Source organism: Dendrobates tinctorius, unplaced genomic scaffold (genome assembly GCF_039654945.1).
Source record: "Dendrobates tinctorius isolate UK_male_01 unplaced genomic scaffold, ASM3965494v1 ptg000025l, whole genome shotgun sequence".
Taxonomy (NCBI): domain Eukaryota; kingdom Metazoa; phylum Chordata; class Amphibia; order Anura; family Dendrobatidae; genus Dendrobates; species Dendrobates tinctorius.
In genome coordinates this window covers 22579231-22606663 of record NW_027361693.1, presented here as the reverse complement: position 1 = coordinate 22606663, position 27433 = coordinate 22579231, and the positions used below count along the sequence as shown (strand labels likewise).

The 27433-nt window shown below is 46.1% G+C and overlaps 1 protein-coding gene across 2 annotated transcripts in view; it reads left to right on the top strand.

Moving 5' to 3' along the window:
* LOC141084632 (cadherin-9-like) overlaps window positions 1-27433 on the top strand; it is a 453456-nt gene that overhangs the window by 179599 nt on the left and 246424 nt on the right. The window lies entirely within an intron of this gene.

Here is a 27433-nt window from a genome sequence, read left to right as displayed (position 1 = left end):
AAATTACAAGCAGAATTAGGGCTCATTCAAACAGGCACATCAATAGTAATGAACATCTCTGGGAATACTCGTTTGACGATGATTGACCTGTGTTAATCCTCCTCGTTTGGTGAAATGACTTTTACGCTAGCTTAAAAATCATATTTCTCTGAAGCACATCTTCCTTTGTAAACAGTGACATCGTGCCAGGTTCGCAAACCCGAAGAAGAGATGCTGATGCTCTCAGGTTAGATGTCAGTGATGCTATCAACTAAGAAGCGGTTCTCCCGCTCTCCTCCATTGGCCACAGACCACTGCCATGGCCAATGGACTTACTCATGAAACTATTTACACCAACTCTGATGCTCAATCTTTGCTCTCATTTTTAGCATAACTTTTTCTTATCACAGTACAATATTGAAAATGTTAATGGGTATAAAGGGTATAGTATGTAGACCCCCTTAGGCTTGTTCAATATTTCTCTGCAAAGATTGACATTTTTTAATTTAGCAAATATAGTATCTCTAACATAAGTTTACATCTTACTATGCTTTCAAAGATATACTGTAGATAAATACGTTTAGGATAAGTACACACAGAATCTTATTGTATTGTAATCATAGGTTTTTTGAGCAGAAACTAAGCAGAAAATCCAAGTTTTTGAAGAGGAGAATTTGGTGAGTTTCTGCTCAATTTATGCTCCAAAACCTCCTAAAAAACTACATGTGCACTTACCCTTAGGGTAAGTGAATACAACATTAATTAGACACCAATGCAGGCGCCAAGTTTTCCCAGTTGAAGTAGGTTCAATAAATCATAATGGTCATTTACTTTAAGTGGTTTCCCTGGCAGGTTTGCAGTCATTCTTCTGGTGACTCCGATGCCAATGTTTTTCATTCTGTACTGCAAAGGATAGAAGGTGGATGGCTTCCTAAAGGAAACCACTCAAAGATTGGGCAAGCAATTTATTTTAGCTGCTTCAAAGTTTCCAATTAGTGATGAGAAAACATGCTCTGAACATGCTAGGGTGTTATCTGAGTATCTTGGGTGATAATATGTTCTAGTCCCTGCAGCTGCATGTTTTGATGCCGTTAGACAGCCACAACATATGCGGGGATTACCTAACAAACAGGCAAACCCTGTATGTGTTGTGCTAACAGGCACAATGCATGCAGCCACAGGGACTCAGAACAAATCTGAGCATGTCCAAGATACTCGGAAAACAACCCAGGATGTTCAGATAACACATTATTCGAGCATATTCGCTCATCACTATTTCTAATCCCTGTATATGTTAAAAAATGTCATATAAGATAGAACATGTGCACAGCAATGTCACTTTGCCATTTTGACATATTGTTGTGCATATTACAATATGTTAATTTTATGGGGCGATTTTGCTGAACTTTTTCAAATTGGTACCATGTGAAATTGACCTGAAAAGATGCCATAAAATGAATGAATGATGAAATATTCTTAGGGTAGATTATCACTGAGTTTTCTAAAAAGAATATTGCAGTAGATTTTACTCAAAAATCCACATTGAGGTATTACAACTCAAGGTTAGGTGCCCATAGCATCTTCTAGATTCCAACACAGTAACCAAGTTTTGACTTTGCTGTGCACTTTGTTCATGTTATGGAGGTTGTAAAGTCCTTGGAGAATTTTTGCTCCAAAATCCCCTGAAAAACTCAATGTGGCAATGCTCACAGGCTATGTGAACACAGATTTTAGCAAGCAGTTTTTGAAGCAGAAACTAAGCTGAAAATCTCCAGATTATACCTCAAATCTCAAAACATCTGAAAGACTTTGAGTTTCTGCTCAGTTTATGCTCATAAAACTCAGTTAAAAGTCACAATATGCACATAGCCTTAAGGTACTGTCACACTTAGCGATGCACCAGTGATCCCGACAACGATATGACCCGGTCAGGATCACTGGTGCATCGCTAAGTGGTCGCTAGTGAGCTGCCAAACAGGCAGATCTCACCAGCGACATAGCAGCGGTCGGCGGTCGCTACTTACCTGTCAGACGAGGCGATGAAGACGTGCTCCCGCCCGCTTCCACGCGTTGCTCATCGCCACAGCAGGAAGCACAGCAGGAAGCTGACGACAAGAAACGGCCAGGCCGTTCTCACGCTATCAGCGCTATGCTACGTCACAAAACCAGTGACGTTATAGCGATATTGCTAGTGATATCGCTTAGTGTGACGGGCCCTTTAGTGTAGCTTCAGACTTTTTGGCATGAATTTTTGTTATGCACTTTGTCTAAGAATAGGACTAATTTTTCTTCATTTAAAATGATTTATTTAACAAATCTGGAGCTTCTTTACCAGGCAAAAAAGTTTAAAGAATTAAGAAGTTTCTTCTTCCACATTATAAAAAAAATAAAGGCTAGTAAAGAAATAGCACTAAGTACTGTACATTACAGGGGAATAATACTTGAAGTGTTCTTTAATGTCGATTTTGTAAAAAAAAAAAAAAATCTACTTCAGAATTCTTGTACAAGGTACCTATGGTGTGAATGGTACTTTTTTTTATGATTTTTTTTTAATAAATGAAGAGTTTAGCCTAGTTGATGATAAACTTACCTGGAGCAGCCAGTGCCAGGCAGCGGCTGCCAAGGCAAACAGGATCATGGGGTGCATTAAAAAAGGTCTGGATACACATGAGAGCATTATACTGCCTCTGTACAAATCTCTGGTTAGACCGCACATGGAGTACTGTGTACAGATTTGGGCACCGGTGCTCAGGAAGGATATAATGGAACTAGAGCGGGTACAAAGGAGGGCAACAAAATTAATAAAGGGGATGGGAGAACTACAATACCCAGAGAGATTAGCAAAATTAGGATGATTTTGTCTAGAAAAAAGACAATTGAGAAGCGATCTAATAACCATGTATAAGTATATAAGGGGACAATACAAATATCTCTCCGAGAATCTGTTCATACCAAGGAAGGTGACGGTCACAAGGGGGCATTCTCTGCGTCTGGAGGAGAAAAGGTTTTTCCACCAACATAGAAGAGAATTCTTTACTGTTAGGGCAGTGAGAATCTGGAATTCCCTGCCTGAGGAGGTGGTGATGGCGAACTCAGTCGAAGGGTTCAAGAGACGCCTGGATGTCTTCCTGGAGCGTAACAATATTGTATCTTACAGTTATTGTTAGGTTCTTTAGAAGGACGTAGATCTGGGGATTTATTCTGACAGAATTTTATAGGCTCAACTGGATGAACTATTGTCTTTTTTCGGCCTTACTAACTATGTTATTATGTTATGAACTCTACGTGAACACATACACACATGATTGCGCAATCAATCACTCCTTCACTCACACACATACATACACACATGATAAAAAAATGATGAAAATCACTAATACTTCTATAAATTAATGTAACACTTAATCAAGCAGGGTACTTCAGTGTTGACTAATGTGTAAAGATTTACAATCATTTCCCAAATTCCTCATAATTTTTTTTTTTACATCTGCAGAAAGATTAATTCGGCAACTGCCCCAAAACAAAATGAAGTATTACATAGTGCTGGCATCCATTGTCATATTGATCTATGTTGCATATCTTATTATGTCAATGCATTAAATTGTGCTGGAAAAAATGCCTAATGTAATTGCTTGGAAAAAAATATGGATCATAAATTAATACAGGAGAAATAAATTAAACATTTCAGCTGAACTAGGGATGTTGTTTAGCTGATAAACGTGGTATTTTGTTATTTTTCATATGAACATTTTACTGTTGTCTTCAACAATTAACTTTTCCTTGAACATTCTTTGGCAAAGTAACAGTGGCGGATATAAATTACTTTGGTAATTGTCTCTATGTGTTGTATTTCTGAAGGTTTTAGATTTGACAAGAAGGGCTGTAAAAGCATCTGAGACAATATTCTGTTTTAAATTATGACTTATATTACCTATAAAAGACAGCAATAAAACTGCACACGTTAAAGTGATAAAATAAAGTTCTTTTATGCATATATATATTTCATAAGAGCTGCTTTCCTTTTTAACCACTGTTAACCTTATATTCTTTTTTTGCAATAAAGTAAGCTCAGAACATCCATAGAAAACTTGACGCAAAGTGAAAATAGTTGCAAAAATGCAATACAATTGAGACAAAATGTAAACATTGCTTTAGACCTCATGAACATAGATATAATTTGGCTTTCAATAATCTCTTGATATACAAAGCCATAAAAGTCTAATACATTCTTCTTGGGGTCTTGCTACTCCTCAATATGAGGGTAGTTTCACACACAGAGTTCTTATGGTCTGTAGGTTGTGAGTTGATGGAGACTGTGTGCTGTCATATAGTCACTAATGTCTACTTCATATCAATGAAACAAACACATAAGAAAAAAATCTAACAAAGTGGACACAGAATAATAAAAAATATATTAAAATGAACAGAAAACAATTTTTTCCAGTTTACATCATAGCATGTTCTTGTAATGTTTAGGACTGTTTATCTTTAGGGGTAGGCATGCTTGTAACAAAAGGAACACCAAGCAATTTAGTCCACACCCAAAGATTTACATTTTATGTTGTCTCGACGTTTCATTTCTTTACAAATTGCTTCACACAGCTATGAAAACAAAAAATAAAACATTACTAAAATTAAGCTATGCAATAATAATAATTTTTATTTATATAGCGCCAACATATTCCGCAGCACTTTACAATTAAGCGGGGACATGTACATACAATAAATTCAATACAAGTTAAGACAATTTAAACAGTGACATTAGGAGTGAGGTCACTGCTCGCAAACTTACAATCTACAAGGAAATGGGGGGACACAGTAGGTGAAAAGTGCTTGTTATTTCAGGTCTGGCAATTATAATAGGGATTTTCATATAAAGCTGCATGATCCGGTCATCAGCCTGTGTGTTTAAGTGCAATAGTCAAGTATCAAGTGCAGTTATCGTGTGCATGGAGGGTGTGGAGACATGAATAGTAGGGTGCAGATTCAGAATAATATTTGGATGGAGGGAAGAGGGCAAAGTTAGTTTACTGAGTAGTTGATGTGGTAGGCTTGTTTGAAGAGATGGGTTTTCAAAGTGTGCTTGAATAGGTCGGGGCTAGATATCAGTCTGATCGTCTGGGGAAGTGCATACCAGAGAGCTGACACAGCACGAGAGAAGTCTTGGAGATGGAGGTGCGAGGTTCGGATTACAGGGGATGTTAGTCTTAGGTCATTTGTAGAACGGAGGACATGTGTAGGGCGATAGACAGAGATGAGAGAGGAGATATAAGGTGGTGCAGAAATGTGGAGAGCTTTGTGGGTGAGAGAGATGAGTTTATACAGGACCCTGTAGTGAATAGGTAGCCAGTGTAATGACTGGCACAAGATGGAGGCATCGGTGAAGCAGCTGAACACAAATATGAACCTGGCTGCCGCATTCAAGATGGATTGGAGAGGAGAAAGTTTAGTAAGAGGGAGACTGATCAGAAGAGAGTTGCAGTAGTCCAGACGAGAATGAATAAGAGCGACAGTAAGAGTTTTAGTAGTTTCAAAGGTGTGAAAATGTCAGATTCTGGAGACGTTTTTAAGATATAGGTGACAAGAGCAAGTGAGTGATTGGATATGTTCGGCGTCGGACTCCTGGCACTGCACAGCGGGAGTCCAGAGCCAGACATCCTGCGGTCTCCCATTCTTCCTCGACCGCTCCGGGTATTGCTCAGCAAACATGGCGAGCCAGGCTTGCTGCTCAGACTCGCTCTGACAGCCTGGATGTTGCTGCCACCTCTGGTGCAGCAATAGCAGCGCAAACTGCTCTGCAGGGAACTGCTCCTGAGGCTAAGTCCTCATGCCGTGCTATGGGGCATGCCAGCAACTTGACCTCTCACTGGAGAGCAGGGGTCACATGCTCAGGTCCTACGTCGGATCTGATTGGTCCTTCCCAAGCAAATGGAAGGTCCCGGAAGTGCATCGCTATAAAAAGCCCGCATGGCGGCTCGGCGATGCGCTAGTGTAGCATATTATGCTGTGTGTGTATGGTGATGGATGTGTTGACTGGTGGCTGACGCATTATGAAACCCCTTCCCTCGGATATTACGAATGGTGACAGAGAGTTGGATAGTCAGTCTCAACTTGTGGCAAGCTACACGCCACGTGATCCTCGCCTACATTAGCGTCCGTCGGCACCTGTGTCTCAGCGCCGACGTCTGCGGCTTTACCTGTCGCTGCGCTGCACTAACCGCAGCTACTCTTGGTCGCTGTTGCGACGCCACACGCAGGCCTCTGTGACATTAACAGAGCCGCGTCTCGGCATCACATTTGCCCTTGCGACTCTGTGCAAGAACAGAGCCATCCTTAGCGTTCGGGTGACGTTAACCCGAGCGCAGTACCTCATTGATTAGGTGCATCTGCCATTGTTCAGCAGCGGTCTTGTCACCTACCGCACGGTGGACTCCGGGCGGCGAACGCACCTCCTGTTATTTTATATTTGGTGCGTTCCGCCGTCCTAACATTACACTAGCGCCAGGGTCTGGCTGACAATGGCAGACGTGCAGCAGCTGCAGCGCTACATACGGCAGCTGGAGAGCAGGTTGGCGGCTATTGAGAGCACCAACTCAGCTGCGAATGCTGCGCTAGCTGCCGCCCAGATGGTCGCTGAGGCCGTCTCACGTGTGCCCACACTTTTGCCCTCGCCAACAATCTCTTCCCTCCCGCTCCCCGATAAGTTTTCGGGTGAAAGCACCACCTGTAGGGGATTCGTCAGTCAGTGCTCCATTCACCTGGAGTTGCTGGCTGCACGGTTTCCTACAGAGTGGGCCAAGGTGGGCTTTATTGTCTCCTTGTTAGCTGGCCGGGCATTGCAGTGGGCCACACCATTGTGGGAACGTGATGATCCCGTTGTTCAGGGGCCTGCTCAGTTCCTCACGGCTCTGAAGCAGGTCTTCTTGGGACCACCGGTCACGCACGATAAGGCTCTCCAACTGTTAGCCTTAACACAAGGGTCACTCTCGGTTAGCCATTATGCTGTCCGGTTTCGGACATTGGCTTCCGAACTGGAGTGGCCAGACAAAGTGTTAGTCGTGTTCTGGAGAAGCCTAGCTGAGCACGTCAAGGATGCTCTAGCCACCCGAGATATTCCCACAACTCTGGAGGAATTGATCTCCGTCTCCACTCGTATTGATCTCCGGTTCACGGAGCGCGGGCTGGAGAGGACTCAATCCAGACGTAAAATTAACCTGGCTCCCACCTTTACCGAACCGCTGAGCCATTCCGCACAGGAGCCTTCCTCCATCGAGCCCATGGAGGTATCTCGCACCGGTCCAGTACTAAGACACGTCAGGTGCGGGGTTCTGTGCGCTGTTATCACTGCCGACACTTTGGCCACTCGGCTGGCACATGTCCTCAGCGGCCGAAGGGACGACCCCGTTCCATGGTTGTAGGTGGTGGCCAGTCCCAGATGGAGACCTTTTTGCCTAAGCCGGTATTCCGGGGTACTCTGGATAATGGTTCCTCCACCTGGGAGGCAGAGGTTACTCTGGACTCCGGGGCCGAGGGAACTTTATGTCCTCGAGTTTTGCCCAGAGTCACACTATCCCTCTGGTATTACTCCCACAACCTCTGACCATCATGGTGGTGGATGGAGCACCATTGCTGTCTCAAGTGACCCATCAGACGGTCCCACTCGGTCTCGCCATGTCCCCCTCACATCGGGAGACCCTGTCCTTGCTTATTATGCCTCATGGTACTCCTCGGGGTTCCCTGGCTTCGTTGTCACTCCCCTCACATTGATTGGGCGTCGGGGAGAATACTGGGCTGGAGCAAGGACTGCGAGGGAAGGTGTCTAAGGGACAGTCTTCAGGTAGCGTCTACAGAGCTGCCTACAGATCTCTACACGCTTCCTGAACCCTACCATCAGTATGCGGACGTCTTCTCTAAGAAGTCTGCGGAGTCACTCCCGCTGCACCATCCCTATGATTGCCCGATTGACCTCCTGCCGGGCACAGAACCTCCTCGAGGTTGTGTCAACCCATTGTCTCTCCCGGAGACAGAGGCAGTGTCCCAATATATCCGTGAGAACCTGGCGCGGGGCTTTATCAGGAAGTCGGTGTCACCGGCTGGGGCAGGCTTCTTCTTCGTTCAGAAGAAGAGCGGAGAGTTACGCCCCTGCATCAACTACCGGGGTCTCAATGCCATCACGGTAAAGAATAAGTACCCTCTCCCGTTGATCTCCGAGTTGTTCGACAGGTTGCGTGGGGCGCGGCTCCTCACAAAGCTAGACCTACGAGGGGCATACAACCTGATCCGTATTCACGAGGGAGACGAATGGAAGACAGCTTTTAATACTCGGGATGGCCATTATGAATATCTGGTCATGCCCTTCGGCCTTTGTAATGCGCCCGCTGTCTTCCAGGACTTCGTCAACGACGTCTTCCATGACATGCTTTCTACCACGGTGGTGTTCTATCTGGATGACATCCTCAACTTTTCGCCAGATTTTCCCACCCACCGGAAAGATGTCTGCCAGGTATTCGACCGCCTGCGGGCGAATTCCCTGTTCGCCAAGCTGGAGAAGTGTCAGTTTGAGCAGGAGTCCTTGCCATTTCTGGGCTACATCATCTCGGCCCAGGGGTTGGCTATGGATCCGGCCAAACTGCAAGCGGTTATGGACTGGCAGGAACCCCATTCTCTTAAAGCGGTGCAGCGCTTTTTGGGGTTCGTCAATTATTACCGTCAGTATATACCCCACTTCTCCACTCTGGTAGCTCCTTTGGTTGCTCTCACGAAAAAAGGAGCTAATCCTAAGGCGTGGACCGAACAGGTTTCTAAGGCTTTTTCCTCCATAAAGTCCCACTTTGCAGGCGCTCCCATTTTACACCGTCCCGATGTGGATAAGTCGTTTATCCTTGAGGTAGACGCTTCTTCTGTCGGTGCAGGAGCAGTCCTTTACCAAAAGGATGCTCAAGGTCGGAAGCATCCCTGCTTCTTCTATTCTAAGACCTTCTCACCGGCGGAGAAAAATTACTCCATCGGCAACAGGGAGCTGCTGGCCATGAAATTGACTTTCTCTGAGTGGAGACATCTCCTGGAGGGAGCCCGGTTCCCCTTTCAGGTGTTCACGGACCACAAAAACCTGGTCTATCTTCAGACGGCCCAACGCCTGAATTCCCATCAGGCCAGGTGGTCGCTCTTCTTCTCTCGCTTCCGCTTCACCCTGCACTACCTCTCCGGGGAGAAGAACATCCGAGCAGATGCCCTCTCGCGCTCGGTGGTCTCAGCGGAAGAAGGAGAAGCTGAGCCTCGGTTAATTCTCCCTCCGGAGAGTTTTACGACCGTGGCTCCTATCGCTCTCGAGTCGGTACCACCAGGCAAGACCTTGGTGCCCCCTCGGCTACGGCCGGAGGTTCTTGCCTGGGCACATGCCTCCAGGCTAGGTGGCCATTTTGGTAATAAACGGACCACCGAACTCCAGGCAAGGTCATATTTGTGGCCACATATGGCTCGAGACGTCAAGGCATACGTAAAAGCATGCGTCTCGTGTGCCCGGAACAGGCCCTCTAGACAGAGGCCGCCGGGCTCTTGTTTCCCCTGCCAGTAGCGGATAGACCATGGGAAATGGTGGGCATGGACTTTATAGTTGGCCTGCCCAAGTCCAGTGGCTGTACGGTCATCTGGGTGGTTACCGACCATTTTTCCAAAATGGTACATCTGGTGCCACTCGCATGCCTACCCTCCGCCCGAGGTCTGGCCGTCCTGTTCATTAAGCATGTATTCCGTTTACATGGTATGCCGGACAAAATCGTAAGTGACCGAGGTCCCCAGTTTGCGTCTCGTTTTTGGAGGGAGCTCTGCAGCTTACTCAGCATCGAGCTGAATTTGTCTTCCGCCTACCGTCCCGAGACGAATGGCTTGGTCGAAAGGGCCAATCAGACCTTGGTCACCTATCTACGACATTTTGTCTCTGCCAGGCAGGATGACTGGGCATCCTTGCTGCCTTGGGCTGAGTTTGCCCTAAACAATGCGGTGGCCGATTCCACTGGTCAGACGCCTTTTCTCCTAAATTATGGGCAACACCCATGCGTCCCTGTCCCAATGCCGGTGTCCTCCACTGACTCCAGGGTGGCAGACTGGGCAGTGGAGGCCCGGGACATTTGGAATCACACTCAGGATGCTATCCGGGCATCTAAAAGAAAGGATGAGGGCGTCCGCTGACAAGCAACGGCGACCCGCGCCAAGCTTCTCCCCTGGCGACATGGTATGGCTCTCCACCCGGAGCATTAAATTGTGGGTCGAGTCTCCCAAGTTCACACCATGATTCACTGGACCGTTCAAGGTCCTCGAGCGACTTAGCTCAGTGGGCTACCACATGGCTCTTCCTCCACATTTGGCCGTATCGGACGTGTTTCATGTGTCCCTCCTCAAACCAGTTCACATGGTCCGGTTTTCTGAGCCATCCACTGGATCATCAGACTTATCATCTGACGAGTATGAGGTTAACGCCATTGTGGGGCGCAGGTTTGTCCGTGGCAAAAAATTCTATTTGGTGGACTGGAAGGGTCATGGTCCCGAGGATCAGACCTTGGGGCCGGTGGAGAATATTCATGCACCGCTCCTGGCTTTTGAGCGCAGTGAGGAGGGGACCCTAGGGGGGTAATGTTAGGCGTTGGACTCCTGGCACTGCACAGCGGGAGTCCAGAGCCAGACATCCTAAGGTCTCCCATTCTTCCTCGACCGCTCCGGGTGTTGCTCAGCAAACACGGCGAGCCAGGCTTGCTGCTCAGAATCGCTCTGACAGCCTGGATGCTGCTGCTACCTCTGGTGCAGCAATAGCAGCGCAACCTGCTCTGCAGGAAACTGCTCCTGAGGCTAAGTCCTCATGCCGTGCTACGGGGCATGCCCACAACTTGACCTCTCACTGGAGAGCAGGGGTCACATGCTCAGGTCCTACGTCGGATCTGATTGGTCCTTCCCAAGCTAATGGAAGGTCCCGGAAGCGCAACGCTATAAAAAGCCTGCATGGCGGCTCGGCGATGCGCTAGTGTAGCATATTATGCTGTGTGTGTATGGTGATGGATGTGTGGACTGGTGGCTGACGCATTATGAAACCCCTTCCCTCAGATATTACGAATGGTGACAGAGAGTTGGATAGTCAGTCTCAGCTTGTGGCAAGCTACACGCCACATGATCCTCGCCTACACTAGCGTCCGTCGGCGCCTGTGTCTCAGCGCCGACGTCTGCGGCTTTAGCTGCGCTGCACTAACCGCAGCTACTCTTGGTCGCTGTTGCGACGCCACACGCAGGCCTCTGTGACATTAACAGAGCCGCGTCTCGGCATCACATTGTCCCTTGCGACTCTGTGCCAGAACAGAGCCGTCCTTAGCGTTCGGGTGACGTTAACCCGAGCGCAGTACCTCATTGATTAGGTGCATCTGCCATTGTTCAGCAGCGGTCTTGTCACCTACCGCACGGTGGACTCCGGGCGGCGAACGCACCTCCTGTTATTTTATATTTGGTGCGTTCCGCCGTCCTAACATTACACTAGCACCAGGGTCTGGCTGACAATGGCAGACGTGCAGCAGCTGCAGCGCTACATACGGCAGCTGGAGAGCAGGTTGGCGGCTATTGAGAGCACCAACTCAGCTGCGAATGCTGCGCTAGCTGCCGCCCAGATGGTCGCTGAGGCCGTCTCACGTGTGCCCACACTTTTGCCCTCCCCAACAATCTCTTCCCTCCCGCTCCCCGATAAGTTTTCGGGTGAAAGTACCACCTGTAGGGGATTCATCAGTCAGTGCTCCATTCACCTGGAGTTGCTGGCTGCACGGTTTCCTACAGAGTGGGCCAAGGTGGGCTTTATTGTCTCCTTGTTAGCTGGCCGGGCATTGCAGTGGGCCACACCATTGTGGGAACGTGATGATCCCGTTGTTCAGGGGCCTGCTCAGTTCCTCACAGCTCTGAAGCAGGTCTTCTTGGGACCACCGGTCACGCACGATAAGGCTCTCCAACTGTTAGCCTTAACACAAGGGTCACTCTCGGTTAGCCATTATGCTGTCCGGTTTCGGACATTGGCTTCCGAACTGGAGTGGCCAGACAAAGTGTTAGTCGTGTTCTGGAGAAGCCTAGCTGAGCACGTCAAGGATGCTCTAGCCACCCGAGATATTCCCACAACTCTGGAGGAATTGATCTCCGTCTCCACTCGTATTGATCTCCGGTTCACGGAGCGCGGGCTGGAGAGGACTCAATCCAGACGTAAAATTAACCTGGCTCCCACCTTTACCGAACCGCTGAGCCATTCCGCACAGGAGCCTCCCTCCATCGAGCCCATGGAGGTATCTCACACCGGTACTAAGACACGTCAGGTGCGGGGCTCTGTGCGCTGTTATCACTGCCGACACTTTGGCCACTCGGCTGGCACATGTCCTCAGCGGCCGAAGGGACGACCCCGTTCCATGGTTGTAGGTGGTGGCCAGTCCCAGATGGAGACCTTTTCGCCTAAGCCGGTATTCCGGGGTACTCTGGATAATGGCTCCTCCACCTGGGAGGCAGAGGTTACTCTGGACTCCGGGGCCGAGGGGAACTTTATGTCCTCGAGTTTTGCCCAGAGTCACACTATCCCTCTGGTGTCGAATATGACCCCAAGAGAGCGGGCATGCTGCTTGGGAGTTATGGTTGAACCCTCCAGGGTAATTTCGATGTTAGGTAGAGTGAGGTTAGTAGAGGGGAGAAACACAAGAAGTTCAGTTTTGGAGAGATTTAGATTCAGATAGAGGGAGGACATGATGTTAGAGACAGCAGACTGACAATCCTTGGCATTTTCAATTAGGGTAGGGGTGAGGTCAGGGGAAGAAGTGTATAATTGGATGTCATCAGCATAGAAATGCTACTGGAACCCAAATCTGCTGATTTGCTTGCCCCATAGGGCCAGTGTATAGAGAGAAGAGGAGAGGGCCTAGGACTGAGCCCTGCGGTACCCTGATAGTAAGGGGACAAGGAGAGGAAGAGGAGCTGGCAAAAGATACAGTGAAGGAGTGATTAGAGAGGTAGGAGGAGAACCAGGAGAGGACTGAGTCCTTGAGGGCTATAGAGCGGAGCATAGTGAGGCGGAGCTGGTGATCCACAGTGTCAAATGTGGCAGAGAGATCCAGGAGAATCAGCAGGGAGCAATGACCTTTCGATTTAGCTGTTATTAGCTCATTAGAGACTTTAGTGAGGGCAGATTCAGTGGAGTGAAAAGCCCCTGTCACACACAGCGATCTCGCTAGCGAGATCGCTGCTGAGTCACAAGTTTTGTGACACAACAGCGATCTCACCAGCGAGCTCGCTGTGTGTGACAGCTATCAGCGACCGGCCCCCTGCCGGTTATCGCGGATCGTTTCTTAAAGGTCAGGACTTTTTTTGGGTCATTGGTCTCCCGCTGGCCAGCATGCAATGCTGCGTGTGACAGGCAGGAGAGCAACGACCAGCGATCAGCGCGCTGGTAAACAAGGTAATCGTCGGGCTTCTAAGCAGCGCGCGGTGCTTAGAAACCCGAAGTGTACCTTAGTTACCAGCGCTCTGATGCAGGGAGCTGGTAACCAAGGTACACATCGAGTTTCTAAGTGACACGTGCCGCTTAGAAACCCGATGTGTACCTTAGTTACCAGCTCCCTGCATCAGGGCGCTGGTAACTAACGTACACAGCGACACGCCCGCTCTGCGTCACTGGTGGTGATCGCTGGTGAAGCTGCTTGTTTGACAGCTCACCAGCGATCATGTAGCGACACACCAGCAATCCTGATATCATTGTCTGTCGGGATTGCTGGTGAGTCGCTATGTGAGATGGGGTCCTTAATAGGGGAAACTAGATTGTAAGGGGTCGAGAAGAGAGTTATCCGAGAGATAGCGGATTAGACGGGAGTGGACCAAGCATTCCAGGAGTTTAGAGATGAAGGAAAGGTTAGAGACAGGTCTGTAGTTAGCATTGCAGTTCTGGTCCAGGGATGTTTTTTTTTGTAAAGGGGTTATGATGGCATGCTTAATTGAGGAGGGAAATATACCTGAAATATACCTGAAGAAAGAGAGGTTAAATATTTTAGTCAGGTGAGTGGTGACCACTGGTGAGAGAGACTGCAGGAGATGTGAAGGAATGGGGTCACTGTTGCAGGTTGTAGGGCGAGCAGAAGTGAGGAGCTTGGAAACGTCTTCTTCTTAAACAGGCTCAATGATGTCTAGTGATCTTGAGGTGTGGCAGGGAAGGGGATCCAGGCACTGAGGAGATTGGGCTGAGATATCCTGATGGATGTGGTTGATTTTTTCTAGGAAATAAGTGGCCAGATCCTCACTGCTGAGGTTGGTGATGGGGGCCTGTACTTTAGGTTTCAGGAGGGAGTTTAAGGTTTCAAAAAGTCATTTTGGGTTGTTGGATAGTGAGGTGCTGAGGGTGGTGAAGCAGGATTGTTTGGCCAGATGAAGGGCAGAGTTATAGGTTTTGAGCATGAACTTATAATGGATGAAGACTTCTGTTAAGAGAGATTTTCTCCACTGCCGCTCTGCACACCTTGAGCAGTGCTGAAGAAAGCATGTTTGCACTGTGTGCCAGGGCTGCCACTGTCTGTGGCGGGTCTTTCTGCATGTAGAATGTGCTGCTTCATCTAGGGCATTCTTCAGTGTATTATTGAAGTGTGACAATGCTAAGTCTGGACAAGAGAGGGAGGAGATGGGGCTAAAGGTGTGTGGAGATTGTCCATAAGCTGCTGGGTATTAATGGTACGTGTATTCCGATAAGTGTGGTAAGTGGGGGTGTCCCGGGTGAGGAGACAATACTTGACAGAGAAGGAAAGAAGGTTGTGGTCTGAGATCGGGAGAGGGGAGTTAGCAAAGTCATGCAGCGAGCCAGGACAGGAGAAAACCAGGTCCAGAATATTCCCGTCCTCATGTGTAGGAGAATTAGTAAACTGTGAGAGGCCGAATGAAGAAGTTAGGGAAAGAAGAGGTGAGGCAGATTGGGAGAGGGGATCATTGATGGGGATGTAAAAGTCTCCCATGATGAGGGTGGGGATGTTACAAGATAGAAAGTGAGTAAGCCAGGTGGTGAAGTGGTCTAGAAACTGGCGGGAGGAGTCGGCAGGGCGATAAACAACCGCCACTCATAAGGTGAAGTGCTTAAAGAGTCTGATGGCGTGGACTTCAAAGGAAGGAAATGTAAATGAGGGAACTGGGGGGATGACCTGGAAAGCACATTGTGATGAAAGAAGCAAACCAACACCTCCACCCTGTCTGTTCTCAGGTCTGGCGGTATGTGAAAATTTCAGCCCACCAAATGAGAGAGCGGCAGCAGTGGTGGTGTCTGATTGCTGGATCCAGGTTTCTGTAATAGCCAGAAGGTTATGGGAATTAGAGAGGAACAAATTGTGAATGCAAGTTAGTTTGTTACACACAGACCATGCATTCCAGAGAACACACTGGAAAGCGATAGGAGAAGGCATGCACTGAATGTTAATAAGATTAGCAGGGTTTCTATATGCAGCTGGAGGAGAGTAATGTATGCTGGTGGAGGGAGGCCCAGGGTTGGGAGAGATGTCGCATGCAACTAGTAAAAGGAGAAAAAACAGAAAGAGCAGGTGGCGGGATGATTTGTATTAACGGTTTGAGTGCTGCATGGAGGTATTGGATGGTTTGGAGTGGGTAAGAAATGTCAGTAGAGCCTCAGAGTTATACATGGGAGAGGGGAGAAGGGAGGGATTGATATGGAGAGAGTGCACAGAATGTGTCAAAGGGCAGGTGAGTTGTGAGAAAGCAGAAGCAAAAACAAATAAGCAGCAGATTGATATGATCAATGCATAATGTAGTACGACTGACCAAGAAGCATGTTTGCATGAAAAACTTATGCACCTTACCTGTCTCCTGCCCTGTCCAACTGCCACTGTCTAACTGCCAAGCACTTTATCCTGTTGCACTTAATATCTGTTGCACGCGTGACCCCGCACGAGTGCTATCCCAGCCAGAGCAAGGTAAAAAAAATACAATTTCTGTAACTTTTAGTAGTTGTATTGCAAGCACATGTGAAAGAGCTCAAAGTAAACACAACCAGAATAAGTTGGGCAAAAATGATATACTTCTTTGAAAAGCCGTTTACTATATAAGAGACAAACCTGTTTAGACCATGGTACCTAAAGATATGGTGCATGATCTAGAGCTTTAAACCTAAGCCAATTAAAATGTATTGCATGGGTTTAAAGCATCTGTTCCAGTGGTAACTTTTACACTTATAAGACTGGAACTACTCAGTGTATGTACAAGAAGCTTTTCTTAGCATATACTGTATGCTCAAATGACAGTTTGATCAAACTTTGATCAGCATATTATGATATGATTCTCTTGTTTGTGATCAAACTTGGACATGCATTAATTTTTTCCTCAGACAGACTTTGTCAGGGGAAAACTTCAAACATGTGTGTGTCCCCATAGACTTACATGAGTGCATTTTGATGTTTTGTCAAATCTCACTGAGACCAAATATAGTCATCCGCATGAGCCCTAATGCATCTATCTTGTGTGTTTAGGCAATCAAAAAAAAGATGTAGTCAATATGTATGCAAAGTCCACTTGACAGTCCTTTCCAGGCCAGATTTTTCAAATCCGACAGGTAACTCTTTATAGAAAATGAAGCTTTTGGGGATCTAGAGAGCCAAAACATAGGCTAAAACCCAAAAGGAGGAGGACACTGAAACAACTGGTGGTGCTTACCTAGAGCATTTGTGTGAGACACAACTACCGGATGAGCAAAAATACCAGCTGCTGCAGTCGTATTGCTGGGGGTAGGTATCCACCAAAAGGTATTAATTAGAGTTGATGATTCACGTTTAGTGATTGGCAGGTTTGGCCAATCATTTAAAAAAGTTCAGTTCGGGTACAAAAACAGCACCCGAACTCAAACCCAAACATTCATTGTTTGCCATACTGTCATCTGGGTGACAGCACGACAAACATGGGCTGTAATCGGTGGTAGGATTGTTATCGCTGGTCAGAGCACTGCTGTTCCCATGCTGTCAGATAACTGTACGTAAGCCATCAATTGTGATTGATGATAAAAAGGTTACTGCTGGTCACATGCATTGGCTGATGAGAGTACTACTGTACATCTGCTGTCGCTGACAGAAGCGAGAGCAGGCAAGACTGATGAGAGTATTCATCAGCCGGTGCCTGTGCTTTCAATAAATAAATAAATGCATGGATTCCCCTCTATTTTTATTAACCAGCACAGGCAAAACTGACAGCTGGGGGCTGCTACCCCCCAGCTATCAGCTTTATTATTGCTGGTTATCAAGAATAGAGTAGCCCCACTCCATTTTTTAATTATTTAAAAAATGGTGTGTGTATCCCCATTTTTATCAACCAGCCTAGCTAAAACAGATAGCTAATGGCTGGTATTTTCCCCATCTCAAAAATAGCAGCCTGCATAAGCCCAAGGAACAGCACATATATTGGATGTGCCATTTCTGTAGCTTTGCCCAACTATTCCCACTTGCCTGGGCAATGGCAAGTGGGGTAATAGGTTTGGGCTTAATTTCAGCTGTTTTATGTAGCACAGGGGTTAGAAATGGAGAGATGTTTATAAGACACCCTCATTAGTCCATAGTTTGTAAAAAATCCCACCCAGAATAAAGTTCTCTATTTGAAATAAAGATACTGACACCTCTTTTTGAAATAAAAATAAAAAAAGCAAATTTACACTCACCTTTACGCCATTCCATTGATGACCTTGTCACCTGTAAAAGACAAAAAATAAAACACTGGGGCTCCCGAGGAAGCTCATGCAAAACACACATAAGGACTGAGTTTGGAGTCACACTGGGATCCATATGGGTAAGGATCATTCCTGAACGAGCCAATACACTTTTGGAATTTTAAAGGCGTATTTACACATTTATCCTACTTGAGTCTGTTTTTCAGGAACATGATTACCCCTATCCTTTTACTATAATGACTTGTGTTGTCTCCCAGACTCACTCTGCCTGAGTCTTTCACCATCTACCTTTGCTCTGTGCTACTATTAATTCTGTTGGAAAAATATTTAACTAAGGGCTCATACTCACTTGCGAGAGACTCGCACGATTATCATGCGAGTCTCTCACATGAAAACCCGGCACTACCGCCGAAACTGGGACCGGAGCGTGCAGCTACATAGAAATACATGTAGCCTCATGCTCCGGTCCGAGTGCTGGCAGCAGTGCCAGGTTTACATGTGAGAGACTCGCACGAGAATATGAGCCCTTAATGTTGTTGTATTAAGTAGTAAATATTAAGACTTTTTTGTATTCTTTATAGACAGATTTTTTAACTGCATCTTTCTAAGTTTTCATGCAAGTGGGAAGAACTTGGTACATCTAATTCTGAGCCAATCTTTTCTGAGGTGGCTGCGGGCTGCTATTTTCACACTGGGAAGGGCCAATATCCATGGCCCCTTCCCAGTTTGAGAATACCGGTCACCAGCTGTCTGCTTTAGCTTGGCTGATTGTTATAAATGGGGGGACCCACACATCGTTTTTTTAAATTATTTATTTAAATAATTTAAAAAAACGACGTGGGACCTCTGTATTCTTGATAACCATCCATGATAAAGCTGACAGTTGGGAGTTACAGTCCGCATCCATCAGTTTTGCCTGCACTGGTTATCAAAAATAGAAGGGAACCCACAATTTTTTTTTCTATTTATTTATAGCACAGGCACCAGCTGATGAATATTCTCTTACTCTCACTGCAATCAACAACAGCAGGCGTATGCTGATGAGGTAGTAACATTTTTACCACCAGTCACAGCTACTGGCTTACATACTGTCATCTGACAGTTTAGGAACTGGAATGGTAACAATCTTACTCAGGTGACAGCTTAGGGAACAACTGATATTCAGGGTGCCGAATGCAAAGAGTAACACATATTTCCTGGAAAAGTCCATGTTCAGGGTCACTACACGGACACTAGATGTTTGGTATGGGTTCGCCTATCACTATTCACATTTATAGTAGTCTGTGCTACTGGAGAAAAGGTCTTTTGACATATTGGAGTTAAAGGTTTTCATTGCCACAAGACATTTCAATGCCCTATACCAGCATCTTTATCCAATGGAAAAAAAAATGTATTTTTTATAGTCCCAATGGTCGCAAAACACAATGTGGCAATTGAAGCTTGAACTCCACTATATCAAGAGAACTGTATTATTCCAGCAGAATAGCATACAGTAAATTTTAATTGCCCCCACTGGCCATGTGTCACTTTATATGGTAATTAATTTGGAATGTTTCTACATTTTGCAGTGATTCTGCGATTTCTTCATGATACTTTCTATGTTTTGATAGTTACATTTTGTTTTACTAAAATTAAATTTAAGCTACAATTTTTTCATTTTCATGAGATATATTTTAGAAAAGTAACACTACATTTTGTTATGTAATTTCTCCTGAATGCTGCAACACAACATATTTGGTAGGAAACTAATGCTTGGGCACATGGCAGGGTTTGAAAAAGAAGAGTGTTCTTTTATTTTGGACTGAAATAGATTGTGAAGAAACAAGAAATATGCAGTGAAGAGTCAGATGATTAAAACTTTAGAATTTATTTAGACCTCATAAAATGATAGCGGTTCCTCCTGTGGTCATAGACAATGTGTTACGGCAACGCCTTACTCATGGTTATTCCAAAATGGAGTGAATACCGGCTTAAGTATAAACATACATGGAACCGTATGTTATTGCTGACAAATGGTATCACATTAACAATCAAGACAAACATGTGTACATAAATTCGCAAGAATACTGGGACCAACATTAACCCTAGAATATCTAGGAAATTTCCAAATCGTATTTTTTTTTCAGACTTGAAAGTGTCCTAGACATGCTAGGATTAATGTCAGTCTCAGTTTCCTTGCGAATTTGAAAACACATGTGTCTTGATTGTTAATGTGATACCATTGGTCAGAAATAACATGTGGTTTCATGTATGTTTTTGCTTAAGTTGATATTCACTCTATTTTGGCATTGCCATAAATAAGGTGTGGATAAAATGAATTGGTTAGAGACCACTGGATGAACTGCTAGCATTTTATGTCTAAATGAATTCTGAAGTATTATTCATCTGAATCTTCGCTGAAGATTTCTTGTTTTTTTGCTGTCTGAGGCAAAGTTCACATGTAGCGGAATTCTCGCGGAAGTTACCGCGAGAATTCCGGAATTCCATTCCACGGGAAAATCGCATTTTAAATTCCTGTGATTTTGCGGCTGAAAAACTAGTGATTTGCAAAAGTAATTAGCTTGCAGAATGCTAGCGTTTTCCAAGCGATCTGGAGCATCGCTTGGAGAACTGATTGACAGGTTGGTCACACTCGTAAAACACAAGTTTGTGTGACCAAGTGTGACCAACTTTTTATTACTGATGCTGCCTATGCAGCATCAGTAGTAAAAGATAGGATGTAAAAAATAATAAAAAAAATAAAAAATATTGTTATTCTCACCCTCCGGCATCAAAAGCAGCCTTCCCACCTCTCTCCACGCTCCCAGCATCTTCCAGTCCCAGTAATCCTGTAATCCTTTGCGCAAATGACCGCGAGACATTGCGCTCCCGCGACGTCATCACGAATGACCGCGAGACGTCATGCTCCCGCGAGACCGCGACGTCATCGCGATCATTCTCGCAAGGGATTACTGGGACCGGAAGATGCCGGGAGTGTGGAGAGAGGCAGGTAGGCTGTGCAGGATGCAGGAAGGTGAGAATAACAATATTTTTTATTTTAATTCTATTTTTTACAGGGATATGGTACCCACAGCCCGGAGGACAGTCTCTTCTCCTCCGGACCTTGTGAACCATCTGCAAATGTTCTGCTTACTTTTCGCAAGGTGGGCACATCCAAATGCGGAAAGTAAGCAAAGCAATGCATTCCTATGTGGGCGGAATCACCGCAATTCCGCTAAATTAATGAGCATGCTGCGTTTTTTACCTCAAAGTGATTCCGCCTTGGAAAAAACCGCAACATTAGCACAACATTGCAGAATCCCATAGGATTGCATGGGATGCTTATTTTTCGCATTTTCGCGTCAAAATCGCAAGTTTAAAACCGCAGCGAAAACGCTAAAAAACCGACGTGTGAACGCAGCCTGATAACTGCACCTGGTCGTGGATGGCTCCATATGGACATCAATTACAGGGCACCTGAAATGCCAAAATAGCAAATAATCATCAAGTTACCCAATTTAAGAAACAACATGCTTCATCTAAAGGTAAACGTGTTATGAGAATTTTGATACCACAGAATTTTTTAACTTGAAAAATTGTATTTTTAACATTAGAATGTTGCCTTCACCCTAACATTTCAAAATATAATCATCAATTTTTTACACAGTTTCTCCCAGCTTTGGCAGTATATACCACATTTAGAGGTAAATTACTGTTTAAGGCTGGTTTCACACTTGCGTTTTTTTTTGCGGGATTTTAGCGCTAAAAAACGCATGAGATTTTTTTTCCTATACTTTGCATGGGATGCGCTTATGTGCGCATACACATGCGTTTGTATGCGTTTTTCCGCGCATGCGTTTTTTTGCGGTATGCGCTCGGGCACACAAAATGCATCCTGTTGCATTTTTTGAGCGTCCGACTTGCCTCAAAAAAACGCATGCGCACGCAATGCGTTTTTTTACAGCAAGACACCCATTATAAGTCTATGGGTGCGCATTGGCATGCTTATGTATGCGTTTTTTTGCGCATGCGTTTTTTTTTTTACCATAGGTGGACAATGGAATTTAGGGGTTTGGGTTAGAGTTAGGGTTAGTTAAGGGGGTTTAGGGCTAGGGTTAGGGTTAGCTAGGGTTTAGGGTTAGGGTCAGGGTTAGGGTCAGGGTTAGGGTTAGGGTCAGGGTCAGTAAAGTCATGGTTTGGGTTAGTGTGAGGGGCCAACTAATGTTGGAAAAAAACGCAAACGCGGTAAAAACGCACTAAAAACGCATACAAACGCATAAAAACACTGCGTTTTTTTCATGCATGCTCATAAAAATGCTTGAAAAAAACGCAGCATTTGTATGAGTTTGTATGCGTTTTTTCTATGCTTTTTTTGCGCTAAAAACGCGCTGGAAAAAAAAGCAAGTGTGAAATTAGCCTAACCTCTTTACATTTTGCCTAGAATGAATTTTGAATGCAGATTTTAATGGAAAAGTATGTGGATGCTATTGAACCCCCCCCCCCAAAGATCAAAGATAAACCTATTTTGGAAATTATACTCCTCTGGGAATTTCTCTACAACAGTAGTGACTATTTTGACCCCACAAGGCTTTTCCTGGGAAAACGCATGAAGTGGATTTTGCAGAGTGAAAATTAGAAATATTCAGTTTTCTGCCAAATAGATTGTTCCTAGCTATTGGAATATTGTGTTACTGGAGACTTGTTCCCTGTAAATTGCTTAGTATTTTCTCTCTGCTACAGTAATGCTAAAAACAGGGAAGCTCACCATGTGGTATAAATGATAGGGACTTAGACTACTGAAATTCCAGAAGTTTAATTTTTTAGAGTCTTGTCTCTGTAGGTTGTAATAGGTGGTGGACCCGTGTAATTATTAATAGATGCATGATCACAATTAGAAATGAGCGACTTTGCCTTTTTTCGGATCGAGTCGGGTTTCATGAAACCCGACTTTCTCAAAAGTCGGGTAGAACGCAATCGGCCGATTATCGTGAAAAGTCAAAGGCCGACTGAAACACAAAACCCAATGCAAGTCAATGGGGAACCAAGGTCGGCAGGGAGTGGAGGACAGGAAACACACCTACAGTGCCCATTTTAATGCCAAAAACATCAATTCTTATTCCTTAAGCTTGTCAACCATAATTTACTTTATAATAAGAGTTAGGCATTGAAAACTGGAGGTTATTTGGCTAAAGTTGTGGGGGGGTAGGGCTGGCTCCAGATTTTTGTGGGCCCTGGGCCAAAGAGTGTCACTGGGCTCCTTTAACACATGCAACAATTCATGATCCTCTGATACGGCAGAGAAATAGCGGTATAGTACAATGAAATATATTTCACTTCTTACATCTCATGACTGATATCCAATTTAAATTCTCCAATAGCTCCAAAAACAGACAGTATATTACTCCATACAGTATTATGGGCACTGCATAGTGCACTATACAGAGTAATGAGGCCCATATATTTCTCCATACAGAATCATTGGTCCCATATAATGTTTGAAACAGTATATGATGAGCTCCACATAATGCTACAATATATGTTGGTCCCCATGGATGAAGCTCCACTGTGTTATGGGCCCAAATAATGCTCCATATATAATGGGCCCCATTTCTAATGCTCCAGTGTATAATGGGCCCTGTAAATGCTGCTCCAGTGTCTGATGTCCACCTTTGGAATGCTCCAGTGTATGGTGGGCCTCATATATCATTCTCCAGAGTATAGTGCTCCCCAAAAATTGCTGTCCCAACATTGAAAACAATTAAATAAGTCTCCTGGCTAGGGAATCCCTGTACTTTTCTGGACTCCTTGTCGTCCCCATCTTCCATCTCACTGCACTTGGACTGTTTAGACAGAGGTCATACAGACGTGATGTCATCGCGCTCTCTGACCAGAATGTCACTGTCAGGAAACGTGGAAGACGTCATGGCGGTGGAGCAGGGAGAGGTAAGTATTTCAACTTTGCAAGTGCTGATCCTGAGCAAGCAGGGGGGGCCCACTCGTTGGCGATGGCACTGCACAGGGCCCCTCATAGTACGGCGGTGTGTCTGATGGCGGGTGTGCACCCCCACCATCAGAGACACTTGATTGTACTATGAGGGACCCTGTGCCAGTGCCATTGCCCAAGAGTGGGCCCACCCACCTGTCCAGGGCAATGGCATTCACACGGTTGCGTGCGCCAGGTGGTGACCCCTGCCCTGTGGGGGGAGGCAACCCAGTTAGGGAGGTGGAAAAATTGGCATATGTTGATGTTGGACATTCAGCAGCTGCAAATGGAGTAATTGGAGAAGTCCGCGGAAGAGGAGAACAAAAGCGAGCCATTTTTCTGGCAACCTACGTGTCAGCAGGGGAGGGTGGGACAAAATCCTTTGAAACCCATGCATGGTTAATTTAATGAAGGTTAGATCATCAACATTTTGGGTCGACAGACGGGTCCTTTTTTCTGTCAGGACTGATCCAGCAGCACTGAAGACTCTTTCAGATAACACACTATAGCAGCAGGGCAAACGAACTCCTGTAAGGCATAGTGTGCCAATTCAGGCCAGGTGTCAAGTTTACTGGCCCAATAGTCAAATGGGAATGACCGGTGAGGGAGAACATCGATATGGGAGGAGAAGTAGTTTGTTACTATAGTTGACAATTGCAGTCTCCTGTCACTTTCAATCGATGCAGTATTACCAGTCGTGTGAGCGGTACTTGAAATATCAGTCCACAACATGGTCATGAAACCCCTGAGTCCAATGCCACTTTGGCTGTGTGCACCATGAACACCTCTTCCATGTTGCCCCCTACGGCACGTTGGAGAAACATCACCGCTGCTCTGTGCTGGGAATGCCTCAAACAAATGGTTTACCAGAGTTGCTTGTTTGTTAGCCAATATTAGCTCTAGGTTCTCCTGTGGCATGATGTTTTGGAATTTGCCTTTATAGCGTGGATCCAGGATGCTGGCCAACCAGTAGGAATCATCTTTCATCATTTTGGCTATGCGGGGGTCCCTTTTTAGGATCTGCAAGGCATAATCAGACATGTGGGCCAATGTTCCATGTGTCAATGATGCACTGCGAGTGCTGGGTGGAGGAGCACTTTCTGGCAAATCAACATCCCTCCAGTCACGCACAAACCCTGTACCTGACCTTGCTACGCCAATATTTTTTCTTGACCCCTAAGAAGCATCCTCCTCCCCAAAATAATCATCCCCATCATCCTCCTCCTACTCTTCCTCTTCTTCCTCCACCTAGTCCACGAGACTTCCCTGAGCAGACAATGGCTGACTGTCATCAAGGCTTCCCTCCTCCTCTTCCTCCTCGACTGCAGACGCCTGCTCCTTAATGTGCGTCAAAGTTTGCATGAGCAGACGCATAAATGGGATGCTCATGCTTATGATGGCGTCGTCTGCGCTTACCAGCCATGTGCATTCCTCAAAACACTGAAGGACTTTACAGAGGTCTTTCAGGTTTGACCACTGCACCAGACAACTCCATGTCTGCCCACAAACTGCCTGACCATGTATCCTCTCACAAATGAATTACAGCCTGCCTCTGTTCACACAGCCTCTGAACCAGGGTGGAGTTCCACCTTGTTGCAACGTCGATAATTAGGCGGTGCTTGGGAAGGTGGAGCAATCGCTGCAGCTTCTGCATACGACTGGAGTGTACGGGCGACCGGCGGATGTGCGAGCACAGTCTTCGCACCTTATGGAGCAGGGGTGTTAACTCTGGATAATTATTGAGGAAGCACTGCACCACCAGGTTCAAGGTGTGAGCCAGGCAAGGTATGTGTCTGAGTTTTGAAACGGCTATGGCTGCCACAAAATTCCGGCCATTATCACTAACTACCTTGCCTGCCTCAAGATGTAGACTGCACAGCCATGACTCAGCTTGTCGCTGCAAGTAGTCGGCCATTACCTCCGTGGTGTGTCTGTTGTCGCCCAAACACATCATCTTCAACACAGCCTGGTGATGCTTACCACTAGCTGTTTGATAGTGGGACACCTCGTGTGCAACACTGGCAGCTGCGGATGGAGTGCTCGTGTGACTGCGCTCTGTGGATGAGCTTTCGCTTCTGGAGGAGGAGGAGGAGGATCGAACGCCTACAGCCAACTGTTTCCTATACCGTGGGCTAGGCAGCACTGTCCCACCGCTGCTTTCCCCTGTGGACCCTGCATCCACCACTTTAACCCAGTGCGCAGTGATGGACACGTAATGGCCCTGGCCATGCCTACTGGACCAGGCATCAGTTGCGAGGTGCACCTTTACACTCACTGATTGCTTGAGTGCATGGACAATGCGGTCATTCACATGCACATGGAGGGCTGGGATAGCTTTTTGCGAAAAGAAGTGCCGACTGGGTAGGTCATAGCGTGGTACCGCGTAGGCCATGAGCCGCGGAAAGCTTTGCTTTCAACCAACCGATAGGGCATCATCTCTAACGAGATTATTTGGCAATGTGGGCATTCAAAGCTAGTGTACGCGGAGGAGAGGATGAGTTCTTTCTTGTCCTACTCAGAGTCTCTGGTAGGGTGAGCTGGACTTGAGAGTTGCATATGGTGGAACTAGCGGTGGACATGGCGGACTGATAGAGGGTTGGTGATGGTGTTGGTGGTGTTGCTGATGGCCTAGATTCAGTCTTTCATAGTAATAGCATTGTGATTCCATGACTGCTTTGCCCTTGCGACGACACCTCGACATTTTCTGCTGGTGGTGTGCTAACCGGTGGACTTACAGTGGGGGAAGCGATGTAGCATTGCTGACTACCTTCATTCGGAGCAGGTGCACATGTGGTACGTGAGGTTTGGTAGTCCGTCCACACTTGCAAGTGCATGGTGGTTAACTGTCTAAGCATGCAACTGGTATTGAAATTTCTCAGACTTTTCCCTCGGCTAAAGGTCTTTGCACACTTCTTACAGATAACTCTTGCCTAATCATTAGGATTTTGGTCAAAAAAGTGCCACACTGCACTCTTCCTACTATGGAAGACATTTTGAGGCCTTGCACGCTGTGCTAATTTGACTGTCTGGTAAAGCTGTCCTGCAACTCTTTTGGTTTTTGTAACTCGTTTTTGGACTGCTACGGTCCTGCCAGATAACAGCTGTTCCGATGTCATTGCCTGCTGCGGATCCTCCTCCTCCTCTTCTGAGCTATTTTTTGCAGTGGCAGCCTCTTCCCCCAATTGGATACCAAGCTGGGTCAACAAATGGGTCATCCATCACCTCCTCTTCAATTTCATGTGCACCTTCCTCTGTGTCACCGTGTAAGGTGGTATAGTATGCGGGAAGGGGCACCTGAGTTTCATCAGGGTCTGATTCTGCCTCAGTACACTGCGAGGACAATGTAGTGCTCTGAGTGAATGTACCGGCAGAAAAATCTAGCAGTGGCTGTGCATCAGTGCACTCAATGTCAGATTCATCTTGGACTGGGGAATTCACGATTTAACTTGATAACCCAGGCATGGTATGTGAAAAGAGCTCCATGGAGTAATCTGTAGTGTGGCCTGCCGCATCCTTCAATTTTGGCAGGGGTGAAGGACACAAGGAAAGGTGTTGTTCCTGACAAGGAGCCTCCAATGACGACTCAGTGTTTTTATTTTTTGAAACTTCAGAAGAGGAGGTGAGAGAACTGGAGGCTGTGTCAGCAATGTAAGCCAAAATTTTTTCCTGAAGCTCCGGCTTTAAAAGCGGTTTACCTACTCCCAGAAATGGGAGCCTTCGAGGCCTTGTGGAGCCAGACGATGATGCAGGCTCAACACCTCCTGCCTTAGATGCTATTGTGCTTTTGCCACTAC